Raw genomic sequence first — 22477 nt, forward strand, 5'->3', positions numbered from 1 at the left:
TTGAAATTCCCTGTAAATACCCCTCATGCCAGTGGTGGGATTCATTTTTTTTACTACTGGTTCTGTAGGTGTGGCTTGGTAGGTGTGGTGTGGCATGGCATGGCTTGGTGGGTGTGGCTTGGTGGGCATGGCAGGGGAACAATACTGCAAAATCCCAGTCCCTCCCCACCCACTAACCTGCTTTCCAGCTCCATTCTCCTGTGCAGGGCAACAAAAGAAGACTCAGCTGGGACTCGGGAGGCAGCAAATAGATCAGGGGCGGGGCCAGTCAGAGGTGATATTTGCCGGTTCTCTGAACTACTCAAAAGTTCCTCTACCAGTTCTCCAAAACCGGTCCGAACTGGTTGAATACCAGCTCTGCCTCATGCTAGTAATAGACCTTTTCAATGCAACATTTAAGGCCCTTCTTTCTTTGTAATACTTACAAAGATGATGGGAAAAGGTTTTGAGGTGACAAGCATCATTTTTGCACACTTCTCACCTTCAGAGGTGTTTTTTACACTTAGAATGAAAATATAAAGTATCTCAAACACAAAGAATCCTAGTGCTCCTCTAATTGGAAATGCAATTATAGAGATGCTATGGATGGAAAAGCTTAATCACGGGCTAAAAATAAATTCTTGATGGCTCTACTATAGGTTTCCTTCGTAAAGCAAAAATTAACAATAACCTTGACCTGAATAGATAATGAAGAAAAATGAATTTACTGAGCAGCCATTTCAAGATTTGACCTGTTCCCAAAACAAAGATAATTTTACAATTTGTGACAATACTAATAACATTCTTTTGAAGCCTGGGTGCTCTATTATGTATTACACATATAAATTAATTTCCTGAATAAATAATAATTGGAGAAAACAACATTTTGACTTTCCATTTTGGTAGGCAAATATTATCAAAAGCAGAGTTAGTGTAGCCCAGTGTTCATATATTCATTAGAATCCCCATTGGTTATGTTGGGGATGATCAGAATACTGAGAAGGCATGAGAAGGGAAGCCTGCCATATTGATTCCTTCCCACTCAGCTGTCAGAGATGAACCTTGTCAATAACGTGCTTTTGATTTATTATGGAACCATCTGGATATTTTCCTACTTTTTCTTGTTCCAAATATTACTCTTTGGCTAGGTCTGAGGGTTGTAGATAGCTGATAATGGCAAAAATGCAGGATGGGACATTTTCCCTTTCTGAATCTCCTTAAATTAGCTAATTTTAGGAGCCAAAGAATGATAAAGCTCCACATATTGCCAAAACATTGTTAATGAATGGGTGGTACAGTAACATAAATAACTCTCCTTTAGCATTGCTTTAGTTGCTAATTTGCATCCAAAACAACATTTGTTTTTCTTTCTTTATTAAATAAAACAGAATAGAAATTAAAAGAAAAAAAAGTGTCTGCATGTATATGTAGATATGTTTGTATAGGCTTCTTAAACGCCTACAGAAATATAATATAAAATTTTAGATAACAGTTTTAATAAAATATTATTATAATTGATTGTAATCAACCATACATAATCTGAGACTATTAGACAACTCATTCATGAATCAAAAATGATGTCAGATCTTCAATCCATTAAGTAATTGGGACCATAAATTTGTTTTTAAAACATCAAAAAACTGATTTCTGGAGAATAACAACAGTACGCAAGAATGAAACAAAATTAGACACTACATCAGGAAAACTATGCAATGATCAACTTCACTTTAGTTTAAATGTATAATGTTTAATAATGACTAGAGATCTCATTAATTGTTGCTTTCTATTGGTAAAAGGGGCTCACAGATCCCAATTATTCTATGAGTTGTATATATACTTTCAGAAACACAAGAAGTCAAATTAAATACAACCAAGTGGAAATTTAACTGGCAACCCACACAATCTTTTGCCAGATCAAGGCAAGATGAGTATGTTAGTAGATGATCCAACAAGCCTACCCTGATCAAAAGGTAATATAATGAGTTACTACAGGGGAATAGAGCTCAAGAACAAGTAGTAATGATGCATCCAAAATTGTTCTGATTTAGTCTGCCCAAGAGCATGAAGCAAACTCTTTGTCCCAACAAAAAAACCTTTTATTAATTTACTGTGAATTCTGCTCATTCATATCCAGCAAAGTCTTTCAAGGGAGGATTTACAGTCACAGACCTTATCTGGCTTGGAGAGCTCCCAGGCCAATATTTGCAAAACTCTCTCAGAGAGTCATGAATCAATTAAGTGAAATAATTGTCTTCTGCAAACTCCACTCCCCTTTTGTTCCTATTTTATTTCCTCTGGGAGGGGCCATTCATCATCCACCTGTGCCCTTACTCTCAAGTCGACCCCTGTTCTTTAGCTTTCCCTTCATCTGGCAACTCTGCACATGCGCACACTGGGAACAGGCTCCAGTTGTTTGTCTGCCTCACTGATGTCTAACTCTGAAGGCAGCTGATAACAGGCATATGGCTCTACTCCCCCCCTCTCTGCCTCCGACACAGAACCCTCATCAGAGCCTTCCCCAGACTCCAGGACTGGCCCATGTTGCTCCCCAACCTCCTCACCCTCCAAATTTGCTGCCAGCTCCTCTGCCCACTGGCAAGCCACAAAAGATGAAGCTGAAAGGACATTCATCTTTGTGTGGATAGACACAAAAGGAAAATTTGACAATGCAAAGATATGTAGATCATGGGAATTCCAGAACCATGAACCAAGACACAATTCAAGTTGTTGGTGTACATTCGTTAAGAGATGGTGTTAATGTATGAAAAGCATTTTTAAAAGCCAAATCAATAATATATTGAAAGATTTTATTGTTGAATTAAAGACATGCTTCTGAAAAGTGAAATTAATTATGTCCTAAATAATATTGGTATTATCAGAACAGCGGGAATTAATGAAATTCCACCATAACCATTATAATCTGATACAGTTAAAGTCATACTTGCGGTTTGTAAGTAGATGTAAATAATGCAACATTAGCCAAGGGACTAAAAAAAAAAAAAGATCAGTTATTTTGATTTTTAAAACATGGCACTAAATATTCAAATTACCAAACAATTGCAATTTCTCACATGCTAGAAATATAGTCCTTAAGATTTTCTAATACAGATTTCAATGGTCTATAGAGAATTGCTAAAAGTATAAGCTGAATCCAGCAAGTTAGAGGCACCAAGCATAATGTTGTTAAACTCTGATGGAATTAAAAGTCCTGGGAGAAATGTCAACAGCCCCCTAAATGGGGAAGATGTTATTCTGATAGCCTAAAGCAAGAAAGAATTAAAGAATCTCTTATAAAGTTGAAAGTGCAAATCTGCTGCTTAACATAAGAGTAAGAGATTGTCAACAAGCAACACCATCCAATGCAAATAGCCATAGACCAGGGGTGTCAAACTCAAGGCCCATAGGCCAGATCTGGCACTGGGTGCTTAGATCTGTCCGGCAGGTTCTCCCTGGAAACAGTGAAGGACCAGCCCGCGGTGCCTCTGCCAGTGAAAAAAAAGCTCTGGGGGAGGATGCGGTGCCACTTTCCTGCAGCCCTCTGAGTGAAAATGGATCTGGGGGGGGGAGGTGCAGCCCTCCCGAGCTCCATTTTCAGCCGCACCAACTTCCTTCTGTTCTGGAGAACTAGTAGTGGAAATTTTGAGTAGTTAGGAGAACAATAAATACCACCTCTGACTGGTCCCACCCCCATCTAGTCTTTGCATCCTGAGTCCCAGATGATAGGGAGGGAATGGGGATTTTGCAATAACTTTCCCCTGGAATGAGGTGGGAATAGAGATTTTACAGTATCCTTCCCCTGCCATGCCCACCAAGTCACGCCCACAGAACCAGGAGTAAAAAATTGGACTCCCAACACTGAAACAGGAGTATGAAACTCACATCATCATGGTGGCATCATGTGATGTAGCAGGACGTTTCCCCCCTCGCTAAACTAAGCATGGGCGTGACCAGCACATGATGCATCTGGCCTGTGGGCCGGGAGTTTGACAGACCTGCTCTAGAACATTTAATTTTCACATGTTTTTTCCCTTGATCACTAGGGACATCAATAGCAGCGAGAATAGACATCTTATTCTCTCTTTCCATTCTGCTGATTATAAGACTTGAGCTACACTATATTGCCAAAAGTATTCACTCACCCATCCAAATAATCAGAATCAGGTGTTCCAATCACTTCCATGGCCACAAGTCAGGGGTGAGTTCCTCCCGGTTCGCGCATACCAATTGGTCGGTGAACCCAGAAGTAATTAACTTCCGGGAATGCCGGTACCAGTCCTGGCCCCTGTCGCTGCAAAGTGCCCTTTTGCCAGTACGTCGCAGCTCGCTCGCTCGCTCCCCTGCTTGTCCGCACTAAGCACAGCCTGCCAATCAGTGAGCGGGCTGGAGGCAAAGCAAAGCATTTAAAAACTTCGTGCTTGACCTCCATTTGAAAATTCCCTTTGGCCTTCACCTTCCAGGAGCTTGCTGCTTCCCCCTCAGGTAAGCAACTAAGCCTCGGCGGTGAGACTTGGGAGGCTTTGGGTGGGTGGCGGCAGTCCAGCTTTCGCGAGGGAAGGCCTTCCCTCGCAAAAGCCGTGGGCTGGCACACGCCACGTGGCCAAAGCTGGGTGGGGGGTGGTAGCGGAGGTAGCGGGGGTAGCGGCTGTAGTGGGGGTAGCGGCGGTAGTGGCCAAAGGTGGGGGCGGCGGCCTAGCTTTTGCAAGGGAAGGCCTCCAGGTCTTCCCTCGTAAAAGCCGCGAGCTCACATATGCCACACGGCCGAAGGCAGGTGGGGGGGGGCACCCAAGCTTTTGCAAGGGAAGGCCTGCGCCCCCCCTCTTCAGCCTCGCCTGGCTGGCTAAGCCTGCCAGGCGACCTGCTTAGTGACCCTAGCCTTGTCTGAGCGTCCAGTGTCTTACCTATTCCTGCTGCCTGCCTGTTCCCTGTTGCTTCCATCTATTGCGACGAGGATCCATCCATCACATTGGAGTGCTGCTGATTCTGCCTGCTGGTAAGTGACCAGTTTTTTTTCTTTTATTTTTTTAATGTATTTTAAACTAATATTTTATTTAATGCACAGAATTTTTTAAAATAGTTTTACTTAAAAGTATTAAGTGTAGAATATTCTTAATGGTTTCATTTTAAATTACTGTGTGCGGAATAGTTTGAAATGGTTACAGTATAAATTATTGCTGGTGGATTGGACTAATGGTTATAGAATACTATGGCTGGTACAATAACTTAAAATTTTTACAGTGTAAATTATTGCTGGTGCAATACTTAACAATGGTTTTTAAGGATTTCTTCTATTTATAGAATTTTTTTTTTTAAATTATTTTTGGGGGAATTTTATTTTTAATTGTTTATAAAATAAATTTACTACAAGAAATGTTATTCCTTTTTGCAAATGTTTTCTTGTGATGCAATATGTTGCTTTTATGTGTTCAGACCAGGTTTATGTGTCTCAAAGTGGCTGCTTTTCTATGGGCAGGCCAGGTTTCTTGCAAGGCAGCTTTGCGAGATTTAGTGTGTTTCACCCTCATTGTTTAGGTAATTCTGAGGTGGTTGATGGTTCTGTGAGTGCCTGTCCTTTATAATTTTCCACATTGCCTTGATGGTTTTTATTCCAGTGACTTTGTCTTTCCTGTCCTTAGGCTTAGGGAAAAAAAACTGGTTTCATTGGCAGTCTTTTTTTTGGGGGGGTGTCTTATTTTTTGGTGTTTTCCTGGCACTGTCATAGTTTGTGTGGGTGGGTGGGTGTGTAATGTTCCACAGATATCTACACATTAATAATGATCTAGTAATATTAATAATATCTAGTAATTAGTAATATCTAGTAATAACATTGTCTTGGCCACTCCCACCAGGTCACATGGGTGGCAGGCCACTCTCATCTGGTCACATGGGCAGCAAGCCACTCCCATCCATCACATGGGTGGCAAGCCACTCCCACAAAGGAGGCCACGCCCACAGAGTCAGTTCAAACAATTTTTGAAACCCACCCCTGCCACAGGTGTATAAAATCAAGTACCTAGGCACGCAGACTGTGTTTACAAACATTTGTGAAAGAATGGGTCGCTCTCAGTAGCTCAGTGAATTCCAGTGTGGAACTGTGATAGGATGCCAAATGTGCAACAAATCCAGTCGTGAAATTTCTTTGCTCCTAAATATTCTACAGTCAACTGTCAGCTGTACTATAAGAATGTGGAAGTGTTTGGGAATGACAGCAACTCAGCCACGAAGTGGTAGGCCATGTAAAGTCGTCCAACATCAGTGTGTGACCTCACAAATGCGCTTCTGGAAGAATGGTCAAAAATTCCCATAAACACACTCCTAAACCTTGTGGACAGCCTTCCCAGAAGAGTTGAAGCTGTTATAGCTGCAAAGGGTGGACTGACGTCATATTGAAGCCTATGAATTAGGAATGGGATGTCACAGTAAGTTCATATGTGAGTAAAGGCAGGTGAACGAATACTTTTGGCAATATAGTGTACCATATTTAAACTCAATATGGCCACTTCAGAGACTTGGGCTTTTGAAGATCTATTTGCTTCCATCTAGTGGTCATGTGAATTTTTTCAGCCCAGGTACAAAACATTTTGTCTCTTTCACCTGCTTTCTAAAGGAAGAATAGTTTCCTCCCTTCTCCTCCTTTATTTCATTATAAGGACAGAGAGGACATTGCAGGCTACATAGCATGGTAGGCTTTGTGCTATAGCATATAACTTCTTCAATAAGCCTTATTTGTGCTTATGCATATGAAAGATTCAGCTGTAAATGGATTTGGTTCATTCTATGCTAGATACAGAACCCCAATGAATGAACTAGAGGATCGCAACTTTAAAAATTTCTCTATACTTCCATGCCTACTATATGTCTATAGCTGGATTAAAAAAAAAAGAATAGAAAATTTACTTCCAGATCTCTTAACATTGAAGCTAATTGTGTATGCAAAGCAGACACGAACACCCTGAAATACATTTATTTATTTATTTATTTATTTATTAGGGCAAATGTTCATTGTTGTCTTATTTTTAAGTGTTCTCATGAACTTCTTTCAATGTTTTTATTGCTTAATATAATAAATCCATAAATGCTTCAGTGGATTTAAAACATACATATTTACAAATGGATATGCCAACTTCTTAGCATTAGATCAGCCACAGCTTATAAATCAATTAATGTTTTAATTAAAACTTGAGTCTGTAGGCTGATCTCCAAATTCATTAAAAAAATAAAGTGAAAAGATGATCAATAAATAGAAATGAAATGGATTGTTTTCTAAAGTAGATTAGAAAATAATCAACAGACAAAATATCATATACCATATATATAATATAATAATAGAACAGAACAGAATGGAATGGAATAGAATATATTAGATCAGTTCCTCAGAAAACTAAGCTTAGCACCAGTGATCAACCATTTGTTCTTGCTTAAAGTGAGGAAAATAATGTATTGAACCAAGGTAGCATTATTTAGGATGCCTGGGTTAAGTGATGCTTCCTCTTCCATCAAGCATGGCACAGCATGTCAGTGGTCTTGATGAATTTTCCTTCAATACTATATTACAGGATGTATTACTGCTAGAAAGATCCACAAGTCTTGGTTCAGGATGGCTTCCTGAGTGCAATCATTCTGAACTAGCCTCCATCAATATGCATTTTGAGAGAAGATGGGATATGTAAAGGTCAAGGAAAGGATATGTGCAGCCCTGTGTGGTTTGGGGACATAACAAATTTCATGCCTGTCTTTGGGTGAAACCTCTCCTATCTTATCCCCTTCTCTCCCTCAGGCTTATCCCACAGAAGCCTCCTCTATCCTATCCCCTTCTTTCCCTCAGCTTTGCCCCACTGAAACCTCTCCTATCTTATCTCATTTTCTGCCTCAGGCTCCTCTCCAAACCTCAGTCAGCAGGCTGGATGTATCACGCGCTGACCACACCCAAGTGGCAGCTTGAACAGAAAAGTTTCAGGTGGGGAGGGGGGGAGTAGTACTCCTTAGCATCAGAGCATGTAAATAACAATATAACAAATGCTAATGATTTGATGGTCATTTCGAAAAATCCTTTCTAAGCGAGCACCAAGAGGAACATGTGTGCCACATTTCAAGTTTGTAGGCTTTATGGTTCTGGAGATTTCGTGATTCGGCATGAGTGGTTTTCACTTATATATAGAGAGAGATTATTATTTTCTCCCTTAGTGTTTCTGAATGTAATTATATTATTTTTAGTGTTTCTGAATGTTGTGTTACTTTACCATAGTGCCTTAAGTATGGTATGGTCCTTGTTTCCAAATCCAAAAATACTATAACCCCGCTGGGCTGGAGGACAGACAATTTATATTCATATAAAATTCATATAAAACAATCACTTTTGAAAGTAAAGGGGGAAAAGGGGAAAGGAAAAAAATTGTTATACTACTTAAATATTAGGGAGGGAAGCACTGCAAAGAGAAAGTAATATGCAACTGAGGCAAAAGCTATCAAGGAACCAAAATATACATTTGAATATTGTTCTAGTCCTTCAGAAATTCAAATGTCATTCCTGAGCAAAAACACAGGAAGCAAAATGGAGAAAGCAGAAACTCTGCTTATTTCTATAGCAAACTGGCCTAGTTTGCATTGAGAAAAATGGGCAAATTGGAGAGAAAGTTGAGTTGTAAGAATTTTTGGAAGAGATCTAGTGCAATCTGTCTTTCCACTCTCTAAATGTGCAGCACAGTTCAGAAAAAAAAGACATAAATATAGCTTTGGGGGAATTGTTTTATTCTTTTTTGCTTTTAGGTATAAATGGAAGCTTCACAGTAGCTGCAACAATTTGCAAAAATGCTGTCTTTGTATGGATATTTTCCTTGTATTTGATTTCTATGAAATGTAATGTTTTGAAATAAAAATAGCTTTAAAAAAACCTAGGAATTGCATATATGCTGTAAGCATACTCCAAACAATCCCACCTCCCGGGAACTCTGCTTTGCACACTTGTGGTTTTCAGCACTTTGTTTACTCCCTGTATAAGTTTACTATTTCCAAAAACATATTCAAAGGCTTCTGCAATTCTCTGTAATTGCCTATCTTGCAAAGTAGACAAGACAGGAAACTCAGCCAGATTAGTTAATTCTCCTTTATAATAAAGTTACATTAATAAAATCTTGCAAATCTGAAAGTATATTTCTCCCTCCCCATTTTCCTTACAACCAAGCAATTGGAGAGGGTCTATTCTTTCTTGCCCCAACACATTCCAACTGTGGGCTAAGCTGCCTTTTAACTGACCATTTCCTTGGCTGCCTCTTTGCCCTATCTGCCAAGGTCATGCCCACATACCATCACTGTTATATCCTAACAGACAACCTGTGACCCATTGGAATATCCTTACCTAAGAAAAATTGGAGAAACAATGCAGAAATAGTTGTAACAACACATACACCAACAACTTTAGGTGTAGAAACAAATAAAAACTGTCAGAATATTCATGAACCGGCAGAGACATGGTAACATCAGCCAATGAATAAGCATGGTAACAGGTCAGCCAATGGGGCTTGTTGGAAAATAGAAACTTAAGCAAAAGGTCTGGATGTGGCTTAGGTCTGTGCTCAGCTCTGAAACGAAATTAATCTAGTAGTCTTCTCTGAACTCTAAACTGAAACCATCTCTCCTCACTACCATGTTGGAAGAATCTGCTGTTGGTATTGTACATTTATTCATGTGTTATTATGTACATAAAGAAGTTAATGAATCATGCTGAATCAGTTATCTGTGTGCGCTTTCTGGATGTGATTTCTACTGAAAACTCTGACAAAACCCTGGAGAGAAACACAGATAGACTGTACCTTAACTCCTTGGTGTATAAAAGGTAGAGAAGTTAGAAAAAGCTTTCAAAGTTGGTGTTGGCTGCGAGTTCATAAGAAGAAATTGATTCTTTGACTGGAACAATACTTCACTGATATGCAACAGAATCTTGAAAGCACAGTGGAATCATTTCTAATAAGATCAAAGGGTAATTGATGAAGCTAAAAGGAAGCCATAAGAATGAGATGGTGTTCTGCAGGCATGAGGAAAGCTATTCCATCAAAGAGGAGAACCAAAGCCAAGCCTAAAAGAAAATAATAACAAGCTACTTCAGTCATTGGTGCTCTCTGAGTCTAGTGGTTTTCTTGCAGACATTTCATTGCCAACTAGATAACATCATCAGTGCACCAAGGACCCTACTTTCAAAATTGTTGTAAAGAAAACTGTGTGGATATAACTGAAACATTCAGTTAACTCTGGAAGCTAGATGATGACCCTTCCATGTTGGAAGGGGGTCCAACATGGGGAGGGGAGACAAACTCTGATGAGTAGAATTGGGGGATCACAAGAAGGATAAATCAAAACTGTAAAGATAGGCTGATGATCCCAGTATTGAAAAGAAGTTGGACACCAATAATGGTTACATGGAATGGGAGAAATGGGAAATGTGAAGGAAAACCTGAAATTATTAAAAGAGAAATGAAGCATACTGAATTGTGTGCTTTGAAAATAAGTGAAGTTACGTGGACCAGGATGGGCCATTTTAAATTTGATGACCCTGAGATGATACAAAGGAAGAGAGTGTCACTTCAGAATGGACAACATTAGTTATTTCACTAACTATATTAACAAATGAATAATAGAACCCTATCTATTAGAATAAGTAAACATCAATGCAATAAAAATATGTACCCTAATATAAACAAAATGATAGAAGGCATTTAGAAATTCTATGATTAATAATAAGTTTCAGGATAAAACCTAGCTCATTTTCAGGAAACTTCTCTCTAGCCTAGAGAGAACTCATGCTGAACATGGGATCCAGCATGAGTTCAAAAGCTCAGAAGACAAAAACCTCTGGTCCCAGTGACCCACCCAGATTGGATCCTGCAACATTATGCCAAGACACATATATTCGCCTTCACTTGTAATAATAAGTGCGACTAAATGCAACATATAAAAAGAGTATAGAATATTTTACTCTATTATATATATGTTATGTTATATTATATTATATTAATATATTATATTATAACTATTGCATTTTACCTTACTCTTATTTTAAATTGTTTGTATAAGAGTTTATTGGTGATAGGTGTTTGAACCTTGTACTTTGATATGGCATATAGGCTAATCAATAAAGCTATCATATCATATCATATAAACCACAGTATAGAACAAATAATAAATTATTAGAGTGCAAAAGCTGGAGAAACTTGGAGTTGTTGATTGTGGGATGAAATAATGCAGGAAATAGGTAGATATTTTTTTCTGAATAAATTTCTTTATTTTTAAAATCTCCTTTAAGCCACATAAACACAATCTCTGGATGGATGTCAAAATAATCAGAATCAAATTGATGGAGAAATATAATCCAATAAGCCAGGGCACCATCAAATGCAGCTTGTGGAGGAAATCATGGATGATTCATATCCGATTTACAGGTTAAATTTATAAAGTTGTATGTTCCATCAAGATTTGACCAGAAGGATATACAGCTAGAAAAGAAGATCAATGTAAGAAACAGATTTGGTACATATGAATAATGTAGAAGAAACCTGAGGGGCCATCAGAAGAGATAAGAGACATACACATTCCCAAATTTCAAAGAGGAAAAGATCCAAGTAGCTTTCAGAGCAAGTTTTTATCATAGCCAGGGAAAGACAGAGGATGAAAGAGATCAGAAGCTGAATGGGAGCCTTCAGTGTCAAAAATGAAAAGACAAATGGGGATACGTCAGTCAAGAATGCCAGCCAAGAAGAGAAAATGAGTAAAAGAAGAAGAAAGGAAATATTTTAAAGAAGTGTAATCATAACATTTATATCTAAGATAAGGCTATTTAAGAGTAGCAATGCAAGAAATCTAATGAAGACAGGTGAAGTTAAATTAAGAAGGAAAGATCCTTGAGACTCCATACAAGAGAGTTCATAAAATAACAGAAATATTTGTGGACAATAACATTCAGGAATTGACTTTCCTAGAAAGTGAGATATGAGAGACACCAAGCTAGCTATCAAACACAAAAAAACCATCAGGTGCAGTTGAAGCAGAGGTGGTATTCAGCAGGTTCTGACAAGTTCTGGTGAACCGATAGCAGAAATTTTGAGTAGTTTGGAGAACAGTAAATACCACCTCTGACTGGCCCCAACCCCATCTATTCTCTTCCTCCCAAGTCCCAGTTGATCGGGAGGAAATGATGATTTTGTAATAACTTTCCCCTGCAGTGGGGAGGGAATGGAGATTTTACAGTATCCTTCCCCTGCCATGCCCATGCCCACCAAGTCATGCCATGCCACACACACAGAACCGGTAGTACAATATTTTGAATCCCACCACTGAGTTGTAGTACTATCAAAGCAGAGATCTCAAATTCATGGCTGTGAAAAATTATGAGCTGGCTGGAAAGTAGACCTAAGCAATGAAGAGACAGCAGATAAGTTCATTGTCTTTATCCTATAAATGACAACTCAGCCCAGGAGACAAGCAGCATTTCAGATCATGAAAAGAGACTTCACTTTTATGAATTCACTGTAAATGTCTCTCATGCTTTGAAGGTTCTCTATTTAGACCATAACTTAACAATTAAGGTTTCTTATTAGAGTTTCTGTACTCCCTTGATCTTATCTGGCTCTGTGGGGTTTGGCATCAGTTATAGAAACTGGAAGAATAATTTCTAATCTTCATTTTAGAGTAGGTTATTAAAACAAATCCTATTTGAATTAGTTGAAATATTTCCAATAAATAACAAGGTTAATAATGCCATTGAACCAGTTAATTACCTGGTTTACTTAATAAAATATAATGAGGATTTATTCAAGAATATTCACATATTGGGGAAAAGATTTATCAAGTTTCTTAAGGTGGAAAACGCTAAATTCATCCTGTCTATGAAGAATACCAGCAATGAAATGGAACATATTATTCAAAGATCAGCTACAGAGGGTGCCTTTCTTGGTGGTCTGCTATATGACCTGACCAAAGTCCTTGTCACTGCCAGGAATAAAAAGACAATTGGGACCTTGGGCCAATGATATCATGTGGCCCCTGATTTATAGAGTTGCTGAGGGAAATGGGTGAAGAGGTACCTGGAGGTCTTTTGCAGGGTGAGTGAGGAAAGCACCCATATGTGTGCAAGTTACACCTGGGATGACAGCTTATCTTGTGGTGCTAGGATAGTGAAATGTTAATATTTCTTTATTTGTCCACAGATAGCTCTTGGGTAGCCTTATTTAAGATAACCCACCTGGAGGTAGCTGATTTGGTTACCTACAAGGTCTTTGGATGAAGTCAGATTTACTCCACATTGTACTCTAGCTATGAAGGAGAATCCTACAGTGATGATTTGAGGCTCAGGTTTGCTTAGATACAGGGAAGGACTTTAATTCTATTTGTCTTCATGAAGTGGCCATGGCTGTTGGTATTACTGTCTTAGTCACCTGGGTATTACATCCATGTTTCCTCTGGTTAACTTTTTCTGGGAGATAATGTGTCATTGGTGTAGGAATGTGGCTACCGTATTTTTCGGACTGTAAGATACACTGGTGTATAAGACGCACCAAGATTTTGAAGAGATAAGTAAGAAAAAAGGTTTTGTCCTCCCTGCCCCCCCCCCAGGAGCACTCTTCAGGTTTCATCAGTGCTGGGGGGAGGCAAAAACGCTCCCATTTTTGCAAAAAATGGACATAAAATTGGCCATTTTTTTACAAAAATTGAGGAGTTTTTGTCTTTCCCCAGCCTTGCTGAAGCCTGCAGAGTGCTGCTGGGGGCTGGGGGAGGACAAAAACACCTTCGTTTTTGCAAAAAACCCAGCCTGTTTTTCATGAAAATGGGGTGTGTAGATGGGGCTTAGGGAGGTCACAAAATGGCTGTATTCAGTGTATAAGATGCACCAACATTTCCACGCTCTTTTAGGTGGGAAAAAGATGTGTCTTATACTTTGAAAAATACAGTAGTTCCTCCTTGAAAAAGAGGATAATTCTGCTAGTCTTTAAAGAAGCAGTGGTTTGTCTACTCAAGCAGTCACCACTAGACTCAATTATACTGGACAATTTTTGTTCTGGTCTCCAACCTTGCTTTTTGGTTGAAATTCAGGCCAAGGCACAGGACTGAAACAGCATTAATCACACTGATGAAAGTAAGAGGTTCATCCAGCCTTGTTCTTCCTGACTTCTTAGCAGACTTTGATGGTCATGGTATCCTTGATATCAGGAGTGGGTGGGACACTGTTGCACTGGTTCTCTTCTTCAATTTCTTTTTCTTCCTTTGAGATCAGTGTTAATAGAGGGGCAAAGCTCTTGATTTTCAATCTCTCTTTTCAATTGCTTAGCACTTCCTCCACTCTGGTTTAACATTAACATGAATGGCACAGGATGAGATATCATCAACATATATCTCTACTCCTGCCCAGCCATCTAATGCTGTGGATATTCTATGTCACTGTCAGGAGATTGTGTATAAATGGATACAAAAGAATAGACTTCAAATCAATCCTGCTAAGATTGAATGGCTTTGAATTTTAAGGCTTCCAGGTTTTGGGAATCATACATCTTTACTTCTGGATAGGGTTGCACTACCTCAAAAAACACCAGGTGCAATTTGGGACTTTTCTTGGACTCATGTCTCTTATTTGAGGAATAGGTGGCAGCTCCAGCCAGGAGGGTCTTTGCACAGCTCATATTGTGCACCAACTGCACACATTCCTAGACCAAAAGGTTCTACTTGCAGTCATTCATGCCATTTCCCAAATAGACTACTGCAATATGTTGCAGTATTCTATTGTTTGCATCAGGTTACCCTTGAAGAGCATAAAGAAGCTGTAGCTACTTCAAAATACAGTACCGCAATTAGCTATGTATGCATATTATACTTCTGCTCTGTGATCTGTATAGGTTACTGGTATGTTTCCAGATGTAATTCAAGGTTCTGGTAGTTACAGTACCTATTATGTCCTTCATAACATTAGGCCAGGTTATTTGAAGGATAACCTATCCTTGATTGTGTCTACCCATCTCATCAGATCTGGCAGGAGAGGCATGGTACAGTTCCCATCTATTAAAGAGACCCATGAACACCAGCTAGCAGTCAGAAGACATGATGAAAACTCCTTAATTTCATAATTAGGGACAGACTTAACCATAGTTTCATCTGGGAAGTTGTGACCATCCTAGGCCAAGACAAAAAAAAATGGTAGAGAATTTCTGGAAGCCTGGCACTTTGATAAACAATGCAAAAGAGACTATCAACAAGCCAAAAAGGGACCAAAATGGCCAAAACACTGTCCCATCACAATCCACACCCTGATGAGCATAGACTAAAATTAACATCAGGCCAACAATAAAGAAGTAAACAATACTCTAAATCAAGGAACTTCCAAACAAGCCAACAGTAAACAAGCCAACCAAAGAACCTCCAAAACCACTCCCACTAACACTGACAGGGCAAGCCCCTAGAACCGTGATGGTGAACCTATGACACGTGTGCCACAGATGGCATGCAGAGCCCTCTCTGTGGGCACATGAGCAATTGCCCCAGCTCTGTTCTGCCACTCATGCATGCGCACCTCCCGCTGACTAGCTGGTTTTCGTGTCTCTGCCACGCATGCACAAAGAGCAGAGCACCTGTGGGAGACATGTGTGCATGTGCAGGGGGATAGACACACATGCAGGAGTTGTGGGTTGCGCGTGGAGGCAGGTTACGTGGGAGGCATGGCGCAATGCAGGAGAAGTCACTTGTGAATGTGCGGGGGTGGAATGCACATAGGGGTAGCATGTGCATGCACGGGGGGATGGGGGTAGCATGCACATTTCATTATGGGTGCGTACGTGTGTGTGTGTGCTTTCGCATGCATGTGTACGTACTTTTGGCGCCCGGCACCAAAAAGATTAGCCATCACTGTCCTGGAATATAAATTGAGAGCAAACCCCATTGCTTCCTATCACTGATGTTACCTGGTTTGGGTAATGAAATGTCTGCAAGACAACAACCAAGCTCAGAGAGCACTAAGGACCCCTCAGAGTGCCATCTGGTGGAGCCTAAGAAGAAAGACTGCTTCTATTTTTAACATGCATTTTATTAAAAGTGTCAAGAAAAATACAAAAACATGTACAAGCTAATAAGAAGAAAAGGACAGTAAAAAAACCGAACACATGCAAAAAGAAAGAAAAAAGAAAAAAAAGCTTCTAATGTTCTTTGTAGCAACCATAAGTGCAATTAAAAAATGATTTCTTATTCTGATTACAAAAGAAACTTCATTCTTTTCAATTACCTATTTTTTTCTAATCATCAAAATCACAAATCATAAATGAATTTTTCAAAAAGAAGTGCATAATGTAGATACAAAACTACACATTCATTATTGTTATAGATTTTAATAAAAATACTAATCTTTCTTTCTTTCTTTCTTTCTTTCTTTATTTATTTATTTATTTATTTATTTATTTATTTGTCAAATATGTACAAGATAACAAGTATAGGTATGAACATAAACATGAACAAAGGAAGTAAATACAGATAAATTGGGATAGTAAGACAGGGACGGTAGGCACGCTGGTGCACTTATGCATGCCCCCTTTATGGACCTCTTAAGAATGGAGTGAGGTCCACAGTAGACAGTTTGAGATTGAAGCTGTGAGGTTTAGAGGATGTAACAACGGAGTCAGGTACAACATTCCAGGTGTTGACCACTCTGTTGCTGAAGTTGTATTTTCTGAAATTGAGTTGGAAGCAGTTTACCTTGAGTTTGTATCGATTGTTTACCCATGTATTATTGTGGTTGAAGCTGAAGAAGTTGTTGACAGGTAAGATGTTGAGGAAGACAATTTTGTGTACTATGCTTCGGTCAGACCGCAGGCGGCACAGTTCTAGATTGTCCAAGCCCAAAATTTCAAGCCTAGTGGCATAGGGTATTCTATTATGAGCAGAGGAGTGGAGTACTCTTCTTATGAAATACTTCTGAACCCGCTTGATTGTATTAATGTCTGATATACAGTGTGGGTTCCAGGTGGATGAGCTGTATTCAAGAATTGGTCTGGCAAAGGTTTTGTATGCCCTAGTTAGCAATACAATGTTATCAGAGAAGAAGCTATGCAAAATTAGGTTGACAACTCTTAATGCCTTTTTGGCAATGCTCTGGGGCTCAGATGTTAGACTCTCTGGGAACAAAAAATGGAAGAGCAACTGATAGAGATTTTTCCTTTACTTAAATAACTTAAAAAGAAAAGATGGAAATTCACAGTAAATGACAAAATATGATATGCATGGAGTTGAAGTGTGACTTTTCCTGTCTCTGTCCTCACAGTATGTGGAAACATAAAAAGGAAGGAGGGGGAATTGAAAATGCATTTGGGGTGAAAGAGAATATACTTAATACCAACAACTCAAAACAGGTTCTTTTAAAGTGTAATATTATGGATGTCTACGAATAGGCTTCCTGTCAAATCTGTCCATTCTGTATATATCAGTTAAACAATCTGTCAGGTTATCTGTCAGCCTAGAAGGCCTCGTAGAAGCAGAAATGAACTCATATCTTGTGTTCAATGCCACGCTCACCCACGCTGCCAACCTCCCAGTCTTGCAAAGGAATGGAAACGGAGTTGATTTATAGATTGCCTCTTTTCTCTCTCCACTTCTGTCATTTTCTCATGCATTTCACCCGAGTTTTCATCTTTTGCACGAAGAGGAGTCGGTAAAAAATATCTGTCCTTGTGCGATGTTCAAGGTAGTTGGGAAGTGGGGGGGGGCACCTAAAATTTGGGAGCTCTTTGAATCTGTCTCTTCCTTACCAGCTACTGTTTCCTCTCATCAAAAAGAGGACAGATTCTGTTGAAAAGCTGATTGGGAGCAGAAGCCTTGAATGAGCGATTTGCAACCTTTCACCTCAAAAAGAGGAAATGAGTATTGAAAATTCGCAACATCGAATTTCATAGGATTTAAGAAGACATTTGTGGTTTTGCAACCACAGCATTATTGTGTTAAGGTAATGATGATTTAATAGCTGACTAGCTGCTATAAGGCTGTAAACCGAGATGATGAAATGAGAATGAGTCAGCAGGGTTACTGACACTTTAAGAAGCTGTCTATATAAGGCGGCCCTGTGAGGTGTCTCTTTTCTGTGTTATAGTTGAAGATTGATTGATTGCCTGTTTTTGCCTACTACACACACATACACACACACAAACACACACACACACCTTGTAGATAAACCACTGTTTGAAAGACAAAACCTCTGTGTACTGTATTTTGCTCCTCAGTTGTCTCAAAATAGTAGTCACACTGTGCACACTCCAACATATTGCATCAGGGTTCAGCATCTTTCTCATGTGCTGGGCAAAAGGCAAGTAGGACCTTACCTAAGATAACAAAGCTTAAAGGGTGCCCACACTACCCCACCTTCTGAATCATTCTAAAATTGCAAAACCTGGCATCACCAGCAGATGATGCCATCAATGTGGCCTAGGGCAGAGTTCCCTGACCTTTCTGTGTTGGTGGCCCAGATAAGGGAGGAACAGGCACCTTTATGCGTGCATGTGCAACGATGCTAGCATGAGTGTGTGTGTGGGGGGGGGGGGTGCACGCACACACATGCACACACTGGCCAGCCACTCACATGGCCAGTGGCCAATAGGCCACAGCCCAATAGTGGGCTGTGGCCCACAGGTTGGGGACCCCTGGCCTAGGGGCACTATATGCCTTCAGCTGTTACTGAATAACACAGTGCCAAATCACACACACACACCCCAATCTAAGATAGACAAAAAATTAGCAATTCAAATATCTCAATAACTTGCATGGAAGAAATGCTACAATTTTGCAAGGCTTTCTCCATAGAGAATAATAATTTCAGAGACAAGATCCAGATAAAGTCAAAGGGTCAGATGAAGAAAGTTTGAAGAGTTTCAAGCAATAACATTGTTATAAGATTGAAAAAAGAGAGTTAGACTTTAGGCAATTCTATCTTAATTATGCTAGGTATCATTTGATCTGGAGAATTGCTTTGACAGGCTTCAAGATTAATGTCATGGCCTGTGATTCTGGCCAACTCAGAAAATAAGAACCACTTAGATTTCAGGAAAGATCTTTATTGCTAGTAGATAATGTAACTGAATCTTGAATTCCTACCAAAGCAATTCTCCCACTTGACTTATGCCTACCCTAATTAAGGCAGAGTTACCTTGATTAAAGTCTATTTCTCAGAAATGTGGGATGGTTTCTTTGTAAGGGTTTTTTGTTTCCTCCTCCAAATTACCAGACATTTAATCACATAAATTTATTTAACAATTGGATTTTATTGTTTCTGATTTTTCTTCTTCTTCCTTTGGAAAAAAACAGTAATATTTTCCTAAGTGTGCAGTTCACCCAGAGCAAGCAAGTTGCATGCTAACAAATGAAATAATAAATGAAATATATAGCAAATTAAATATAAGACCAGGAAAATCATTAAAAACCAGAGCTATTTTTATAATTCCATTTTTAGCCATCTAGACTCAAGTATTTGAGATGGGCCACCTTTAAAGTTATTAAATTAATTAAATAACAGGGATAAGTCAAATTTCTGAATTCCTTGCTGTGAAATATCACTTCAAATATTCAATATCTCATTCAATAAAATACATAATACCTAATTTTGGACTTTTGCCAAAGAGTATAGTCAAATGTTTCATCAATAACACAACTACAAATAATCCCGCAAGCCTTCCATTTTTAATGACTTAGGACAGTGAGGGCTAACCTTTTTGTTGCCAAGGGCCAAAGGCATGCGCGCACACAAGGGATGGTTTCCTGTCAGTTCTAACCTCTTCTATAGAAGAGGTTCCACAAATCTACAGTGCTGTTTAGAACTGGTTCCAGCTCCCTCTCCCCGCTTGTCCGCACATCATCAAGATGAAGAGCGAGAAGAGGAATTCTGGGAGTTGAAGTCCACAAGTCTTAAAGCTGTCAAGTTTGAACACCTCTGGTTTTTTTTCAAAAAGGTTAGGGGTACAAGGATCTTGTAACTTGACAGCTTTAAGACTTGCGTGCTTCAATGCCTAAGTTCCTAAGCCAACATTTTAGTTGCTAAGCAAGAGCGTTGTTAAATGAGTTACACCACATTTTACAAGTTGGCCACTCCCACCCAGTCACATGACTGCCAAGCCACTCCCACTCAATCACATGGCTGGCAAGCCACTTCCACAAAGCAGGCCACTGGTACACACGCACACAACCATAATGTATTGTGCGTGTGCCTCCCCACATGCCCCCTGCCCCTGTGCAAGTGTGTGTGACCCCAAGCATGCATGCACAACCTCATACTTGAACCGCCCCCCATGCATGACCAATGACCCCTGCACGTGGGCCCTGCCTCCTGCACATGCATGCACATCTCCTGCATGCACATGCAGGGCAGAGACCCAAAATCAGCTGGCCAGCAGGAGGCGCACACAGATGCGTGGCAGAACTGAACTGGGGTGTGCCAAAAGAGAGGGCTTTGTGTGCCACCTGTGGCACACATGCCATAGATTTGTCATCACGGGCTTAGGACAGTAAGATCAGATGCTAACTTGTTCTCATCATGTTGGCCAAAGATATGGTCTTCTACATGAGTGTCCTACAAAACTAAGTCCTGTTTTCAACAAGTCCTGTCTGCATCAATCTCTAATTAAGCATGTATTGGCTTGAAAGAACAGCAGTCCAATCATTCGCAATTATTTTACACACAGCTCACCTCCAATCCATTAGAGGCTGTTCTGGAGAGGTTCTACTCTGCTGGAAGCCTTCATTGACAAATCCTTTCTGTTTAAACAATAAAGAATGAGGTGTGTTTTTGTCCTCTTACCTGGATTCTTCTTTGACTTTGCTCCCAGGCTCAGATTCTGCGTAAAAACAACAAAGGGAAGGAATTCTCATCACTCTTGAAAAAGTCCAAGCCTGCTCCTTTGAGAGTTTAGGAGCTTCCTGGTCTTTCTCAAGACATTTCATTTATTATATGTTGTTTCTTTAATTTATACTCTGCTGTTTTGTATAGTCCAATGCTTGAGGAAGCTTACAGCACCAAATAATACAAATTAGAAAACTCAATGTCATTAATGCAGTTGAAATCATAGCCAACAACCATTAAAATAAGTAGCAGTTTAAAACTTGGCTAGAGATGCAAGTCTTTAGCGCCTTCTTGATTATGGACCCAAATGCAACTCTTTAATGAGTATATTCCTTAACTTCAGCTTTTCACAAAGAGTTTTCACACAACTCTTTGACTATCTAAGAATTAAGTTTCTGGCCCTTTGGAAGAGTCTCTCTGGCTATTAGGATGTTGATCGCCATCTGACACAAAAGGTAGATTCCCATAAATTTTTTTAGCAAGACTTATTGAAAGAATAAGGGAATAAAATTACAGAAAACTCAACAACTGGATAGTTTTAGTTTAGCTTAATTTACCTTTCAGTTTTTTAGGACATAGAATGGAGTTCAAGTTTTATTTAACACCTTATGAATTGGTAAGCAGGCTGGATCCCCTCTCCCCCAATATAAATGTCCAAGCCATCTCCCGAATATTTATTAGACTATGAGCAGACCATTATACCTTATGCTTTATGCATTATACTTAATTTGGGTAACTGAAGATGATTTGTCAGAATATTCATGAACTGACAGAAACATGGTAACAAGGTCAGCCAATGAATAGGTATGGTAACAGGTCAGCCAATGAGGCTCATTTGGAAACAGAAACTTAAGTAAGAAGTATGGGTGTGGCTTAGCTATATTAAGCTCTGAGCTCTGAAATGAAACTAGTGTGGACCTGTCTGTCTGCAACTCTGAACTGAAACTAAACTGTTCTCTCCTCTGTTGGTATTGTATATTTACTTATGTATTATATTATATATAAAGTGAAGTTAATTAATTCTGCTGCATCAGTTATCTGTGTGTGCTTTCTGGATTTGATTTCTGCAACAAACTCTGACATGATTGTAGCTGAAAAATCAAACCCAATGATTGTAAACCATCTAGGTTTACAAAGATTAACAACAGCACCTTAATTTGTGCTTGGTTGTTAATTGATAGCTAGAGATTGTTCAATAGAAACATCAGATAGGATCTATATCTTGCACTGCTTTGTAGACTGGCAGCTGCACTTTGCATTAATTGCAATTTCTGGACATTTTCTCAAAGGTTCCCCCATATACAAAGAGCATTGTAGCTGTCAAAGCATATTATAACCAAGTTATAGATAACTGTCTATAGATCCGTCTCGGGAAAGGTGATGCACTCATCATAATTGTGCAAACATATTCCTTGCCACACCTGTTATTACTATAGGATAGCATCCTACTCCACATCTCCAAATGAAACTTCCCCCTTACACACACACACACACACACACACCAAGAGACAGAGAGAAGGTGGGGGGAATTCTTGACATTACGGAGTTCAGATACAGTAACTGGAACACCATAACTCCAAGGCATAGATGTTGAATGTTGTCTTCGGGCCACATTCCAACATGAAGCACTAGAACAACTGAAAAACAGTGCTCTCAAGG

Source organism: Thamnophis sirtalis, unplaced genomic scaffold (assembly GCF_051295495.1).
Source record: "Thamnophis sirtalis isolate CommonGarterSnake01/CBP01778 unplaced genomic scaffold, rThaSir2_p1.2 scaffold_5, whole genome shotgun sequence".
Taxonomy (NCBI): Eukaryota; Metazoa; Chordata; class Lepidosauria; order Squamata; family Natricidae; genus Thamnophis; species Thamnophis sirtalis.